We start from the raw sequence: 16,247 nt of genomic DNA on the forward strand, positions 1-16,247 counted from the left end.
GTAGGATTCGGCTGATCATTTCAAACTTTTTAAAGTATACGGCAGCACTGAAAGATAGACTAACATCACCATTTACGCAACAGGTGAACAAGATGGCTACAGGTACGTAAAATCTTTTGGATGTTGCACCGTACTGAAAAAGTGAAAAGATCGAAATATTTCAGAGGCCCTGCCAAAATTATCAGAAATGTAAAACACTACAGTAATCTGAAGAATGGCAGAGGCATACATGTAGACACACTATAGAAATTGGATCATAGTGCAGTTGTACGTACGTACAAATATATGGGAACAGTAAAATTAAACTTACTCCCTTTCCCAGTACATATACAAAGTCTGTTCTTCAATAAACCGACTGCTTGATGTGTTTGATTTATTCAGGCCTCAATCTGTGTTCCACTATGTCCTACAAATTTACATTAACCGACCTCGACCTTTTAAATAAAATTATGTTGCAGCCAACACTGACTTAAAAAACATGAAACGATATAGACATATAAATAGAAAATACTGCAGGCAGTGTTCGCTTGAATACAGGCGTTTATATGATTTATGCGTCATAAAACGTAACCCCCCCCCCCTCCCAGAACCTAAGCAACAAGAAATCGAGTGAGGTGTGTTTGGATGATGGATTACTGTGTGACCATCTCACGTTGGCCTGCAGCTGTTAACACTAGAAGGGGAAGCTTCTAATATTTTAACCCTCAGAACACCGTAACGGCTTTCAAAATTTATTCTCATTACACCCTAAAGAAAAACACATTATTTGTCTCACTGAAGAAAAACACATAATAAATCCGGTTTATCATTAGTACACTGCGTCGTTTACTAAACAAAGCTTAATATGTACTGACCACCGGTTGGTATCCTGAGCCATTTGAGTCACATGCTCAGTCTCCAAGATGTACCGTAATATTAGTTCTAATCTATGCTTGGATATTCTAAGCAGTTTCTTCCCTTCAGGTTTTCTGACTAAAACCTCAATATTTCTCATCATTCCTATGCGTGCTACATGTTCGTCCACCTCATTCTCCTTGATTTGACAACCATAGTAAAATATTGTGAAGTATACAGATTATGAAACTCCTTATTATGTAATCATATCTAACCTGCTGTTACTTCCTCTCGATTATGTCAAAATATTCACCTCAGCACATTGCTTATAGAAAATATTGCCCTAAAATTTTCTCTCCGTATGGTGAAAAACAAAATTTTAAATTCATATAAGTCTGCAAGACTTAAACGAGGTTATACGTATTTGAATGTTTATTTTTCCATATAAGATACGGGAAGATCAAATTCTGAACTAAACTTAATAGAGGACGTAATTTTGATCTGTTACAGTCATTTCCAAAAACTGTAATTTGCCAGATTATCCGATGGTTTAAAAGTTACTTTTAAATTACGATTCTGTCCTGCATTCACGTAACTACACGTGAACACACACTTAAACATACATTACGTCCGGTTAATCAGACATTACTGATGACACATTTGTTCCAACAAGCAATTTACAACGCGCAGTTAATTTGTCTGGATCATTACAACACACAATCAGTAACGTAGCAAAATATTTTGCGAAACTTGTAATAATGATAGGAAATATAACGTCGGTGACCGTTAATATTTGCATGCATAGAGCACACACTGGCATGTCCGATGTAATTTATGGATCGTATTGCAGTCCAGAACTAAGACAAGAACTGTCAGTCAAGTTGGCATTAGAAAGAAAAGTTTAATTGAATTCAGTTACCTTATTGTTTTGACTATTCTTTATAATATAACATCGTAGAATTTTGATATCACTTTTGTGACACAGACATTTTATTTCTCTAACACAGAAACTAATATCATGCATGCAGCATTGACTCGCTTGGCTGAATTAGAAAAAAATGAATGATTTATCTTGTGCGGGTTCTGTTGAAAATACATTTTTATAACATTAGCAGCAACACTGTCTTTGCTAACGGTGAATAAGTTCAATACAAAGTTTCTCATGGTTTTCCTTAGTCTGTCCAGGCAAATGCCGAGATAGCTACTTCAAATCAGGCCAGGTTTTTAACCAACTGAGACGGCGGACAGCACGATAAGATTTGATTGATGTCGCCGTGAAATCTTTAGGTCATACATAAGCCAGACAGTTTCTTTCCATATCCTTTCCAAATTATTATTCACTTATCATCCTATCATTCTACGGTATATTATCAGAGATATAGTAAGAACATTAATTCATTAATCATATAATTAATACATTCAATAAAATGCTGCGTCTTTAAAAGTTTTACAGTGGAGGAAGTCACTGCACATCACTTACGCGATGTGATTCGTTTGGATCGGAACATCACAGCGAACGATGCTAAGATTCGTTCTATTTTGGACCAGGTAAAGCAAGCTAGGTAAGTTCCTTCCTTTGAGATATCTGACCAAGACTTTATTTAATGACTGTGTCAGTAGCTCAAACTATATCGCACCGATAATCTACATCAAAAGTATTCACAATTTTTAGCACAGTGTAGACTGAAACAAGGTCTTTCAAGTATGATTTTGAAATACGTTAATAAATATTTCATAAAAACTGCAGATAAAAAGTCTGTAACTTATTTAGAAAATTCAAATAACGAAAATTTTTGTCAGGGAAGAAAAATTGTCCTGACTAAGTATCTGCCAGTATTCTAGACGCGGTGGTAACAGAGATTCATTCTAAACGAAAAGGATCACGAAATTGATCGGAAATGCTTACCTCTAAGGAGTCTGCGCTACATAAAATCAAGTAAGTGTTTATAAACGCTATCACGACTGGGATTTAACTGAAAATCAGTGGAAGAACCACATGGTTCTCCGAAGCGGATTGGATTGAAGCCGATAAAAGTGAATCAGGGGGATACGGGACCGACCGAATTGCGCGAATGGCAATTCGGGTAAAGTTGAAAAGGAACGGGATTGTAAAGAAAGAAGGAACATACAGCCATCAGTCGATCCAGATAATTCATTCAACAGAAAGCCCCATGTCTAGATTAAGGAACTGCTGACTGGTCTCCCAGCAGGAGCAATAGACCTTCCAGTCTGACCGCGAACTCACAACACAAGGCCCTAAGGGTGGCCTGAACGCAGTAAACATGGCGAACCGCACTGCGGCAACACTTCCTCGGAAGTATTACTTCAATTTTATGATGGTTAGTTAAATCCTTTGCAAGCTTCATGAATTTAACGATATATTATACGCCTATTTCGCCGATTTTCATAACCACTTGACACAGAATTGTAACATGAATGACACACATTAAAGACCTATCCTTTTGGCCCTACGCTTATCACTAATTACAAAGGTATTGATGCTGTTCTTCCGGGTTGTAACGTCGCCGTGTGGTCTTGTAGGCAAATGCCAACGTTAGAGCCTACGTATGAGGTTCAGACTACAGATGTAGCCTGTAAGATCTTTCAATTAAAATGCGCTGAAAATGTTTTAAACAAATAGGAACTTGGAATTATGTAACAGTGATCTGATTTGAGAAATAATTTGTTATGTTACTTGGAGGAACCAGTAAAATGTAACTAAGTGTAACTGAGCATTATTATGTTTATAAAAGTTTATATACAGCATGTTTAGTCTTACAAGAAAAAAATATCACGAAACTCTCATAATAATTTTTTTATAAATTTTGGATGAAATTTTTAACAACTGAATGAACGAAAGCAACATAAATTTTTACTTTACGATCACAAAATTGATAAATATGAAAAAAGACACTGTAAATTAAAAGCCGGGTAGCTCAGTCAGTATAGTAACTGCCCCCGGGCTGGACGGTCGGGATTCGATCCCCGACAGGGGCAGAGCGTCCAGCATCCAGACTGGCTTTGGAGCCCAACCAGTCCCCCGTCCAATGGGTCCGTTACCCAGGGATAAAGTGCGGCCGGGACGTGTCGCTGACCCCTCACTCCATCTAATGACGAGGTTGAAAATGAGTAGGACTTACACCGCCTCTCCCCCTGAGCGATTACACGGCGCATAGTGGGATAGCTTTTATTAAACTTTAGACAATATAAATTAAACAGTTCATTAGATGTCGAAATCAAACCAGAAAACACATTTACATGCGTGTTTTGCACTTGAAAGCTATATAATTTGTATTCAGAGGTCAATATTGACTCATGTTAATGAAACAGCTTTCCATTCCAACAATCCTCACTAGTGTTCGCAGATATTTGTGACATCGCTGGCACCTCCTACTGTTTCAATACAATCAGTTCTACAGAGCGGCATTCGGTTATTATGACTGAAGGTTTTCGTGGATTTTCTCAGTTCCTACAAGGAAATGCCGGAACAACATCTTAAATAACACGACGACCACTTTATTTCATGGAAATTCGTTAGTCATTAATCATCCAATTACTATACGCTGTAAAATCTGAGCTGTTGATAGTGCTGTTAAACAAACCACAAATAAATAAATAAAAATATAAAGGTCATCCCTGCTGTTCAACTAAAAGTGAGCATGTTTTTGGCTGTAAACCATTGTCATATAACATTTTAGAAACTCAATTTTTATGGCGTTATATCATCTTTGCTGTAGTACTTATGGAAATACTGATTGGTAGGACAGTTACAAAGGGAAAAGTTTCAACGAAAATTAAAGTGAATGGTGACCAATTTGAAGATGTACGTTTGTATGAACTCGGAACTTAGTTCTGATCCCATTCCTGACTTAAGCGTATATGTCATATAAAATGCTTGTAATAACACCACAAAACTTCCCTCAGATCTGATCTCAAGCGACTTACATCCGAGGTAAAACTTCTCACTCACTCACTCACTCACTCACTCACTCGCTCAGCAGTAAAGGCAAAACGGCGGAGGACTCATTAAGACTAATGAAGACGCAAAATAACTTCTCACAGATACAATTTAATTTGAAAAGACCTTGGTACAGACCAACATAATTCTGGAATCCAGAATTTCTTAGTCTAATAGATTTATGAGACAAACGACTAGAATGGTTTGTTCAAGTAAAAAGAATGGACAGAAAAAGGAAGCCGAAAAGGTAATTGGAATATAAAGAAAAGAGGCCCAGAATAAGATGGTTCAGCCAGATATTAGAAGACATTAACAAGAGAGGAAAGTGTTGGGAAGAAGTTAAAAAGGAAAGATATGAGAAGAGAGAAGAAACATGAGACCTATTTCGTCCACATCGCTTCTTACAACACGGAAGGAAGGTATAGCCTATATGTATCTACGGCTCTTACAACCATTTACGCTATAACTTGTCATTACTGAGGTTTACATAAAACGTACCATTCGCGGAGAAAAAAGATTAAAATTCTAGTTTCGTGTTCTACAATGTTTTCATCCGGTTCCCGAGAAACGCTTCTAACAAGTTCCATTATGATCACTTGCGGGTCTTCTTAGTCAAATCTTGTTAAATATGTATATGTAAACTCTTGGTTCTTAATGTAGACTTATGTGTCTACCACTGAAATGTTGTATATAAAGTCTGCCTTCTAATCAGCGCCATTTTCTTTACTAAAACGGGTTACCTCACTATAAGCTTTAGGTTAAAATTAAATCATACTCAGTTGGAGTGTTACACGACCGGTCATAAAGAGAAACATAACAAGCCATGGTGATATATGAGGTGTTGTCGACAAACAGTATAAAGTTGGTTGTGTACTGTGATGTAGCAACGCGAAATCTGGAAGATACTAACTGACCGACGTTTCAGAGGAGCTTACTGTCTCAATCACCATTAATTATCCTGCCGATAGATATAGTAAGTTCATTTGAAACGTCGGTCAACATCTACCAGACTACACGGTGTTACATATGAGGTGACAACCATTTTCACATAAGCCATATTGGGCTTTAACAAGTGATTGAACGTGAACCTGAATATAATGACACTGTGCCCATGAAATGGGAATCATTTGATTTCAGTGTATTAATGTTAATACGGAAAACTAATTGCGAAAATACATATATGTGAAAGAGCACATCTATTGGCTAAAAATACTATATTTTTTAAATTTAATCAATGAAGACCCAGTAATTATGCATGCGTAGTTATAGCCTACTTACAGTGTGGTGCATTTCAATTGTAAATTAGCACGATAGGCGTAAGCTTAGTTCAGCAACATTGGTTCTAAAAGCGGAATATATGCCCTTTAGAACGAAGAACATATATTTTCGGGGCCCGGCATCATACTACACTTATTTTAGTTTATTTGTTTAAGCTTTAATCAAAGGAAATGTCAGCGTTTAACAGCATCTTGGACTGGATCTCTTCTCCCCAATAACTGAAACGACATTTAATTGAATCTAATAGCAGAATCAAACAAATTTCACGTAGCCACTTTTTTTAAACGAACAATCGCTTAGGTTGTCAATGAAATTTCCATCTTTTGTACAATTCTGTGTTTATTGTTGTGTTCGAAAGAGACCGCCACTGCACCCTATCCTAAACCAACTGAATCCAGACAACATCCTCACATCCTATCTCTTTAAAATCCATTCTGATATTAATCTTTCATGTTTTTTTAAGTTTCCTAAGGACCTCTTCTTCATAAAAACTTTCTCTCGTCCACATCACGTAACAGTAGAAAAGTTCGACATTAAACTGTAAAAGCAACAAATAGACTTATCTGATAACGTAAACTCATGTTGTCTTGGAGATTATACATAGTGACAACTCCACATGTGAAGTTTTGAAATAAATGCTTCCAACTACTTCTATGCCATTAGTCCTATAAAATTGTACCACACACATTACACAGACGCTTAGAATAAATGGAGGTTAAAAAGCAATATTTACCATACTGATGCAAAGCACAACAGCTAGACTCAAATTAGTTCTATCGCTTCGTGTATATGGGATATTTGTTTATGGAGTACTCTGCGCGGTCGGAGTGTTTCACAATGAGCCATCCATCAACCCTGTGGTTTGTGGTTCTGTCCAACACAACATAAAAAATTATATGGGCAGAAATAAAGCTCAGACGATCTCGTGATGTGTTAGTGGGTACACAGATGGCGGTAACACGTAGACCATTGAAATGGCTAAGCGATTAGAAGTTAATCATATGGGGAAAAACGATAATTTCCTTATTTTATGTATTGTGCCTATAGTTTATTACCCAGTTATTTTCTTTAAGTTATTTTTGTTATTTTCACTGTTAAATTTAATATAAAATTTTCTGGGACACCCGGTATAAATTTATACTAGGATATACTTTTCTCTGGTTCTACTAAAACAGAAATAAATACCTCTCCGGAATTAGAATCGGAAAGTCCAAAAAAAAAGCCAGCAAGTGGATCAGATGGCGAGCCATTTTAATCCAGATCACAATACCAAAATGTACCTTCGTATGACGCACTTTACTAATCAGGTTGGAACGCACGTGACTTACATTTTAGACACATCCGGTTACATTCCACGATCGGTATCGGCTGCCCTCACGGCTTATCGGTTTTCAGGAGTCTGTTCTATAGTAACGCTCGGAAGTAAGTTGCGTTAGAATGCACCATGACCGCATTCCTACAGATTGAACATTTACAGTCATTCTGTACTACTTTATTCCATGGTATATATCCTTAGAAACTGACAGAGCATATAATAAACAAAATAGTTAACTTTTCATGGTATTAACATTATTTTTATATTTATGTTTCAAACGGTGATTTTAAATACTCTTACTATTATTACTTTAACAAACCACTAGATAATTTATAGGAAAAGTGCATGTAATCACAAATATACCCATTACAAATTTCTGTAGATTACGACCTGATTCATATTCCATAGGGAAGGCTATATTTTTCAAACACTGTGTTAACAGATTAATTATAATTATAAATACAAATTATAATTAACAAATAATTATTTGAATAGGGTCTGAGATTCCCACTGTATAAAACATGTACACATGCAATTTCGATCTTCAGCGTCTTGACTATATTCAGTTCATTTCAATTAAAACATTAAATAAAAAAAATGAATGTACAATTCACCTCAAATTCAATATTTATGGCAAAATGATTTATTGTAATTTTAAATTTTCTATAATCCTTTTTACCAGTTTTTAGTAACTGTTTAATTGGACAAACCAAGTGAAAAGAAATGCCCCCATAGCCTCAGAGAGGGTGTTTAAAACTTTACAATTTAACATGTGCAACACATATAGAAGAAACGAAATTGGAACAAGTACCTAATGTCGGATTTAAATCTTGAAGCCATTAAGAGAAGGAGCTGACTGGGTAGGTCAACGTTAGAAGTTCAATTTGTTCTTCTCATTATGTCGTAAGGTCATTAATTTTAATGTGTGATATATCTGTCTGACGCTCCTTAGGTGCTTCTTTTTCTGGTTTTTGCAACATAAATCAACGTTCTCTGTAATTAATGGGGCAAGACAGAGTATTCAAAATTACTAGTTTTACTTCTTACTTTCTTTATTAAAAACGTAATAGCATATAAAAACTGTAAATCAACCTGCAAACATCCACATCAAGATCAAATAGATAAGTTATGTTTAATAACGTAAGAAATTTAAAGATAAAACATATCACAAATACAAAAAAAAAAACGGTATTTCAAATGTTATTTTGAGACGAATATAAGGATTTCCGGAAAATGCTCAATCTTATTTATAAAAACACTTCATATTATCAATAACTGGGTAATTTCCATAATGCACAAATTTCTGTTACTGTATTGGAGTTGCGTATCACGGCATGAATCCTATTTAATTTCATAAGAACGAGATGCAGGTTACGAACAGCATCTACCTTCTTTGATGCTACTGAACGAAGCAAAAGCGAAATAGAGTGAATAACACAAGCGACAAAGAACTGACAGATTTACTATGTTAAAAGAAAAGAAGAGAGTGTATGACCTAAGCTTTCAAGGCGTCTAAATATAATGAATTCTTCTCGGCCTACCAGCCGTGTAAAGGGATTTAATGAAGAAAACACCGTTTCGAGAACCACCTTCGTCCTCGTCCTCAGATGTTTTCTCCATTAAAACACCTTACACGGCCGGTTGCCCGAGAAGAATTCATTAAACGATGCGGATTTTGGCTTATGTCTCACAAGACGCTGCCAGTGTGGAAACAGATTAATAATGGTTTTGAGAACTAATATTTTTTGAAAACCTAGTTACGTAGTACGCTGATGAGCGTAATTCATATACAAGCCACATGCATTTAACTTGGCTCCTAGTTGTTGAACATTACATCCAAATATCTCGACAGACGATTTCTATGACTGTATTCATTCTCCTACTTGTGGCGTAAGACTTAAGACATCGATATTTACGTTGGGCTGACGTGAATGCCCTTTACAATCCCAGTTCCACCGAAAAGTCTTTTTATCGTATGTTTATTAAGGTTGTATGCTTTTAAATTATAATTAATTTTCTAAACAAAATCCTTTATTATTTATAATTACATATAGATATCAGCGTTATCTTTATGACCCTAATGCGTGAGTAAGCCACTAAGTTTACACAAAGAATGGCTGAAAGTAATCTTATTTTAAAAATTGTCATTAGTTTCCAATAAATCTAATTACATAACTCAGCACCAAGATCAAAAAACAAAATTATCGACCCTCCTCATGAATGACTTTATTCGAGATTTTTTAAGTTATATCCTGTATATATATCTTATTTCATTGCGCGTGTTACGTGTACGTGTACTTAATCGCCGTATAGGCAGAGCAAAAATTCTCCGTGGCACTCCATCAGTTTGATTACATGAAAAGACTACTTGAAGCTTTCAGTTGATTATCAGAGTAACCAGTGCGTCTGATTCCCAAAACAGCAGATTGTACACATGGGAAATAGGGCACAAGGTAGGTCAGATATTACATTTAATGTTTTATGAACGAAAGCAATTTGTCAGAACTAAAATATGTATTTACACGTTGAGTTCGGCAAACTTTTATAGCTTCTGTAACGAATCACTACTAATTCACGATGCCCTCATGAGAGATGAAATTGCAAGCAACTTTGTGTTGTTTTCTAGTAATTAAATTATTTTCCCTGTAAGAATTCATTCGTCTGGTGGCTCATTCTAAAAACGAAATTCTTCAGTCATATTTATTAATTACGAGGAGTAAATTGTTAAAACTGGCGGTCTCCTGTGTTATTGCCCTGATGATGGAGGCAACAATGACCTCTGAAACATCGGTAACTATACGGCACAACAACCCAGAAGACAGCAATCTTCAGACTCAAAGCCGTGAAAACCTCAAATCCTACAAAGTAAAATAGCGAAAATTACAGTAATTAGCACTAAAAGCATTAATACGTTATATCAATTATTACTTTAATTAAATGTAAATAACGATGCATTGTTTTAATATCCCAGTTTGTAAGAACGGGAATTCAGTAACTAACAGGTTGTTATTAACACATTGATTATTAGAAACTACGAACTTGTGTGATAGGTCTGGTAACTTTCAAAAATGTAAGTAAGAAAATAATAACGTCAGGTTTTTATACTGGTCTAGCTCGACATCGCTCCGTTTTTGGTATGAACAATTTGTATGGCAATGAAGTTGTCACTGTTGCATGTTGTATACAAGGGCAATGAATAAATATTTCTGGTACTTGCGTTTATATAAAATGAGATAAATATTTAACTTTTCTAGAACGCAATGGCATAATACTTTATTAAATATATGAGGACAGTCTACAAGTATTTAGTCCTAATAAGGGACGCATAGTTCTTAAAAGCTTATATTCTATCATAATTATTTATTAATACAATTATAATACTTTCTGGGTAAGTATATGTTTATTTACACATACTGAAATTATTCTGTTAATGCCAGATCAGTTTATAAGAGCAATTCATCATTCATTTTTAAAATAACACGAAATTTCGTAAGATCGGTTTAATTTACATACAAATTCCTTATGACCGTTTATACGAATATTCAATACTCATATTAAATATAAAGCATGCAAAATAATCCATTTTAAATTAATAATTTCTGAAATGTTAACAGTGAAATGAATTATAACTTCCCGTGCCAAAAGCTGTGAGCGAAAATATACATCTTTTAAATATTAAACAAAATTATGACCATGCAACATCCATGCAAACTGTCGCCGAAACTAGTGAATATCTGATAACAATTAACATTGTGCCACAGAATACGGAGCTAGAGCTTGTATCTAAAATACATACGTAAAGAGTTTACGTGGTTCTTAGCGTATCTGCCGCCTGCAGAAAACATATGTTACTGCAAATTATTATGCTTTATTCCCAACACAGCCTTCGACCAAACAATATCAACATTCGGAGGATTGGTAATTGTTACATGATTAACCACACTATTATAGAACAAAAAATTCACAAGGAGAAGCAGTATTCTTGTTTTGTAACTTAAATGATAACATGCAGATGGTGCTTGAAAGGGTGTGATAATACTCTTTGACTCTTTAAGAACTTGTGTGACATATTTATATCAATTTTAAAGTATGAATCTCAATTTTTACGCTAAATGTAACAAAACTACACAATCTGGTTCATAGCGTCCAGTAAAATGGTTCCAAACAGACTTAATTAACAACTGGATACTGGGAACGACCCGTTCTTCAAGTGCCTGAGCACTGCGGGTCCCAACTTTTCGTTGGCTTGATCTGTAGACATTCGGCAGGACTCCTTGGACGAGGGATCGGTCCGTCGCAAGGCCTCTACCCGTACGCAGGACAGCACAACACAGAAAAACGCGGACGAACATCCATGGCTTGAGTGGGATTCGAACCCACGGTACCAGTGACCAAGCGGCACAAGGCCCACGCCTCAGACCGCGCGGCCACTGCTGACCCTTAATTAACAACGTCAGCATCAATTCTGAATGTTAAATATGGTATTAAATAACAAAACTCCGAAATCAGAACCTGATTTAACAACTCATATTCACAGGGTATAATATGTATTTGTATGTCAACAAAGTTGTGATTAATGTCCCTCCACGGAATTCAAATTCCCCTTAATCAGTGTTTTAATTACACCAGATCTCTTAATAACTGTTTTGTACAATAAACTGTTTTCGGTGAGAAGTGAATAAAATAATTTTATTCAGCACTGCCCTAAAGTAAATATCTATGTTATCCTAGATCCTTTAAATAATGTTGCAAATCAGGTTTGAATTTGTACAAAATAATAAAGCAAACGTTTCACAAAACACTCTCAAGAATTATCACTTGCATTGAAGTGCTTGAAGTAATGTTTTAACAGTTGCAGCATTAACATGAATAAAAAAGGCGATTCATCCATTTCAAGCACCGGTGGAAGAAACACAGGATACAAGGTTCTATATAAAAGGTAAGGTGAACGACTGACCTCGCTTTCCGTGAACTTCCTCCACACCAACATCAATAGTAAACATATTTTCACTTATCATAGAGCAGGGAAAAATAAATCTTCTAGTGCTGTATTCTTCTCTGTTATTTAGTATTTAAAAAATAAAGAACTGAAAGAATCTCTCTTCAACATTTTTTTACGGAAAACTGCGAACATAAATTGATATGCGTTATGACTGACATTTCGTCGACATTTTTTAATTTTTTTAAAGAAATGTTCTGTTTCCAGCATCGGCTGTTGCATGCCCACGGAAGAATCGACAGTTTCCTGTCAGAATATTCTTTTCAGCCTTGTGTATTCACCAAAATTATAACCACTTTTGCAGGTTCTTGTATACCCAGCAGTTTTCTCATATAAAATACAAATTTCGTATTTTCCTCTTGTTATTAATGACGAAAATATTTGTGCCGGGAGTTAAAAACGGACAATCCACATTCCACTTGGTTCACGATCACTTAAATTAATTAACACCGACAACTTTGAGAACACATAAACATTTGGCGACTTTATTTTGCAAGAATATAATTCACAGAAATGATTAATTTAATAGGAGCTGGTTTTAAATATTAAAAAGCTATGTATCTTTACACGACGAACAGAGATCTTTACAGAGGTGTCAAAATATGTGGATATTAACACGAAATCGATTTATGTTTAGGCCCAGAAATTGAACGAATAAATTAATTTATTCTAAGAACGATATATTATACTCGTATAATATTTAATTTATACATTAAATTTAATGGTGAAAATACAACTTATTTTTCTTCTTATTTAAATCACACACTTTTAAATGTAGTAGGACACACTTGTCACACGGTAAAGACACACAGAATGTAAGAGCTGATAAATAACGAAGTCTGCTTCGTCCCATACACAGTATTTGTAAGAGGAGTACTAGCAGTATTTTAGGTGGTTGGACACGAACATCCTGTTGAGGCTTGGACGCCCGGCCAAGCTTGGACTGAACGATGGCGGGCGGGCAACGTGCTTGGCAGGGGTAACCTGCGCGCTACAGCCAGCGCAAACACCCCCTATTGATCTTTCCGAACTCGACTCTTCTCTAAGTTGGTTTCTCTCGTGACGCCTGTTAGCCATCGCAGGGTACCTATACACCCCCGTTGCCGCCAAATCGGCCCGGTCCATTTTCAGTTCCAATCCAAGGAGTTAGTTGGGCTTCTAGATAGAGAAAATTAAGTTTGAATATTTTAACAGTGTTGTGAAATTATTTGTAACGATACGAGATTTGAGGTTCTTGGGCCGGTGAAGGTATCTATGTTGGTCTTCTGGGTTGTAATACCGTGTGGAATTGTAGGTAGATATCGACGTTTCAGACGAACAAACTACCTTGTCTTATTACTAATTAGATTATTTCGTATTGAGCTACGCTTCAAACGTGACTGGCATGAAGGAAGGAGTTGCACTTTCTATACTCCATTGTGAAACCGTGAAAATTGAAAAGGACAGTAAAGCCCAGAATTCAGTTCAGAACATCGTTTTCCCGCTCATAGACAAAGAACACATCGATTAAAACGTGAATTGCTTTATTTTCTATGATAAAGTCAGTCCCTCACGTTGAGAGAACACAGGTTTAGGGTGTCTGAAAAAGGGTACTGAGGAAAATATTTGGACCTGGCACGGAGGAAGTTACAGAAGGCTTGATAAAACTTTATAGCGAATTTCAAAATGTATAAGCTTCATCAGATATTACTGGGGATAAAATAAATGAGAATGAGATGAGCGGAGTGTGTAGCATGCAACGATTATACAAGAAATCTAGAAAAATCTAGAAAAAAGTTTTGGCAGGAGACCACTTCTGACACCTAGGAGTAGATGGAAAGAATTTACAATGTACAGGAAAATATAACTTAAAATATTAAAACTGACAACACTTTCTATGTACAATTAAAATTTTAAATGAAACGCAAAAGCTCTTTATCCTGAAACGTGTACGTAAGTTTCAGCTATTAGCTTTATGCATACTGCAGAGCACTGGCCGTATGTTATTATGAAGGTTTAGAAGGTTTGAGAGTAGGGATGTTGAAGGGACTCCTACGAAATTACTGCTGCTTCGTCCATCATTGCCAAACAGAAACAAAATCCCACTTCATTTCGAACAGCTTAAAACAATTCCTGTGAATTATCCGTAAGATTAACAATTCTACAAACGAATGAAATCTATCTTTTATTGGTGACACTGTTATGAAAATGCATTCAATAAAGTGACCTATTCAGGAGCATGCAAACATAATATTTCAAACATATACCTCAGAAGCATACAATTTAACACGAAAGCAAGAGCTTTGGACTTGAGGGTTCTCGTTACTGAGATAATCCGAATGAATTCACATCACACTCTCATCAACATGCCTTTCACAAACAAAAGTTTAAAACCAGTAATGGATCAAAGTAAACTACGCAAGAAAAGCACTAAAGAGCTGTACTGCTAGACATCTCGTGTATCTTCTCGCTTTCTTTCCACACACTCAAAGGCTGTAATGTTGTCTCTGTCAGCCTAGTTTCTAACTACACGACGAGAGCATGCACTGGTTTTAACAACAAAGCAGCATCGGTTTAATTAATGATGGCGACGGTATTTTAATAATAACAACAATAATATTATGTGAGTAAAGTGACAGGCTTAAGCCTTGATTCCTAAATAACATAACCGAATAAATCAAGTTAGTCGACACAATAATGAATAAATCAAATCTTTCATTCTCTAAAGCAAACGAATCAGAATATTTTATTATATTCAGAAGACAAACATCATTCACCTTTTCCATTTTCCTTGTAGGAAAAACATAGAACAGAATCAGTCGCCCAAATCTGCTAGGAGTTGATATTCCAACCGGGGTTCGGTTTCGTTAGACATTGGAGGTAAAGACAACGTAAAATACCTAACCCCTTAAACCCAACTGCCTGCACACAGGCCACTTGCCTCACGTGTTTCCAATATGGAGTACACCTTCGGTTTTCGGGATAAATCACGTCGGGTTCTAACGTTTCAGCAAACATTTCAATTATCACCTTCAGGGCGAATGTCTATATGAGCGAGGTTTTAAAGACATCCACCCTGAAAATGGGAACAGCAATATTTTTTGACACTTTAGAGCACCAAAATTAAAAGCGATTTATCCGAAAACGAAAAATATATATTAAACTCTAGTCGTGCAAACCTGAATAAAAATAAATCGTAGTTCTGCACTTGAAAAGAAAAGAAAATTCTAATAGTTTAATACTCCGAGTTGACTGACGATGTAAAAATTGTTTTATGAATAAATGCAAACCTATTAATAGTGAAGAAGATTACATATAGTTTTATATTCTAGCGCGACCGTTCGAACATGAGAGGGGGATAATCTAATTTAATTTAAACACGATTACATATTTACTAACATAATACTGTCTACAAAGCATTTCACTTGTTTACCAGAGCTAGATACACATCATAGAATAAATGTATTTCTAGGTTAGTTGAATACAACATGCTTCTAATTGCTAAATGCAGTCAGGGAATAAATAGGTACCGCATGTAAAATAGTTTAAAATACAGTTTTTTATAGACGTTCGGAAAGTTTTTACAATGTACTAATCGTCTAAGCAACTTACGAATAAACTAACAAATCTACCAAAAAAACTTAACTGTAAATCTGATAGTAAAACTCGAATGTGTGATCGCAATATCAGAAAATTACGAGCCTGTATTTCATCACGCGCCACTTCTATGCATTTTACATCAATATAATTTATATTTAGATGATGCAAGTAATGTCTCATGAAATTTTGTCCCTCAATTTCTGGTCTTACTTTATACTTCTTAATAAAATATAATTATAAATAGAGAAATAAGAATAATTCGGATTCTACTGTTCTTACAAAGA

At 35.5% G+C, this 16,247-nt stretch overlaps 1 protein-coding gene across 5 annotated transcripts in view; it reads right to left on the reverse strand.

The window, feature by feature from the left end:
• Positions 1 to 13,534, reverse strand: part of unc-13 (protein unc13 homolog) — a 185,652-nt gene extending 172,118 nt beyond the window's left edge. For all 5 annotated transcript variants that reach the window (XM_087348618.1, XM_087348619.1, XM_087348615.1 and 2 more), the window contains exon 1: positions 12,343 to 13,534. The gene's annotated coding sequence lies outside the window, so the exon portion shown is untranslated. The remainder of the gene's footprint in view (positions 1 to 12,342) is intronic.
• Positions 13,535 to 16,247: the final 2,713 nt, after the last annotated feature.

The sequence above is a fragment of the Zootermopsis nevadensis genome, unplaced genomic scaffold (genome assembly GCF_977971745.1).
Source record: "Zootermopsis nevadensis isolate Lab colony 2312 unplaced genomic scaffold, Znev_1.0 Znev_ptg000013l, whole genome shotgun sequence".
Lineage (NCBI taxonomy): Eukaryota > Metazoa > Arthropoda > Insecta > Blattodea > Termopsidae > Zootermopsis > Zootermopsis nevadensis.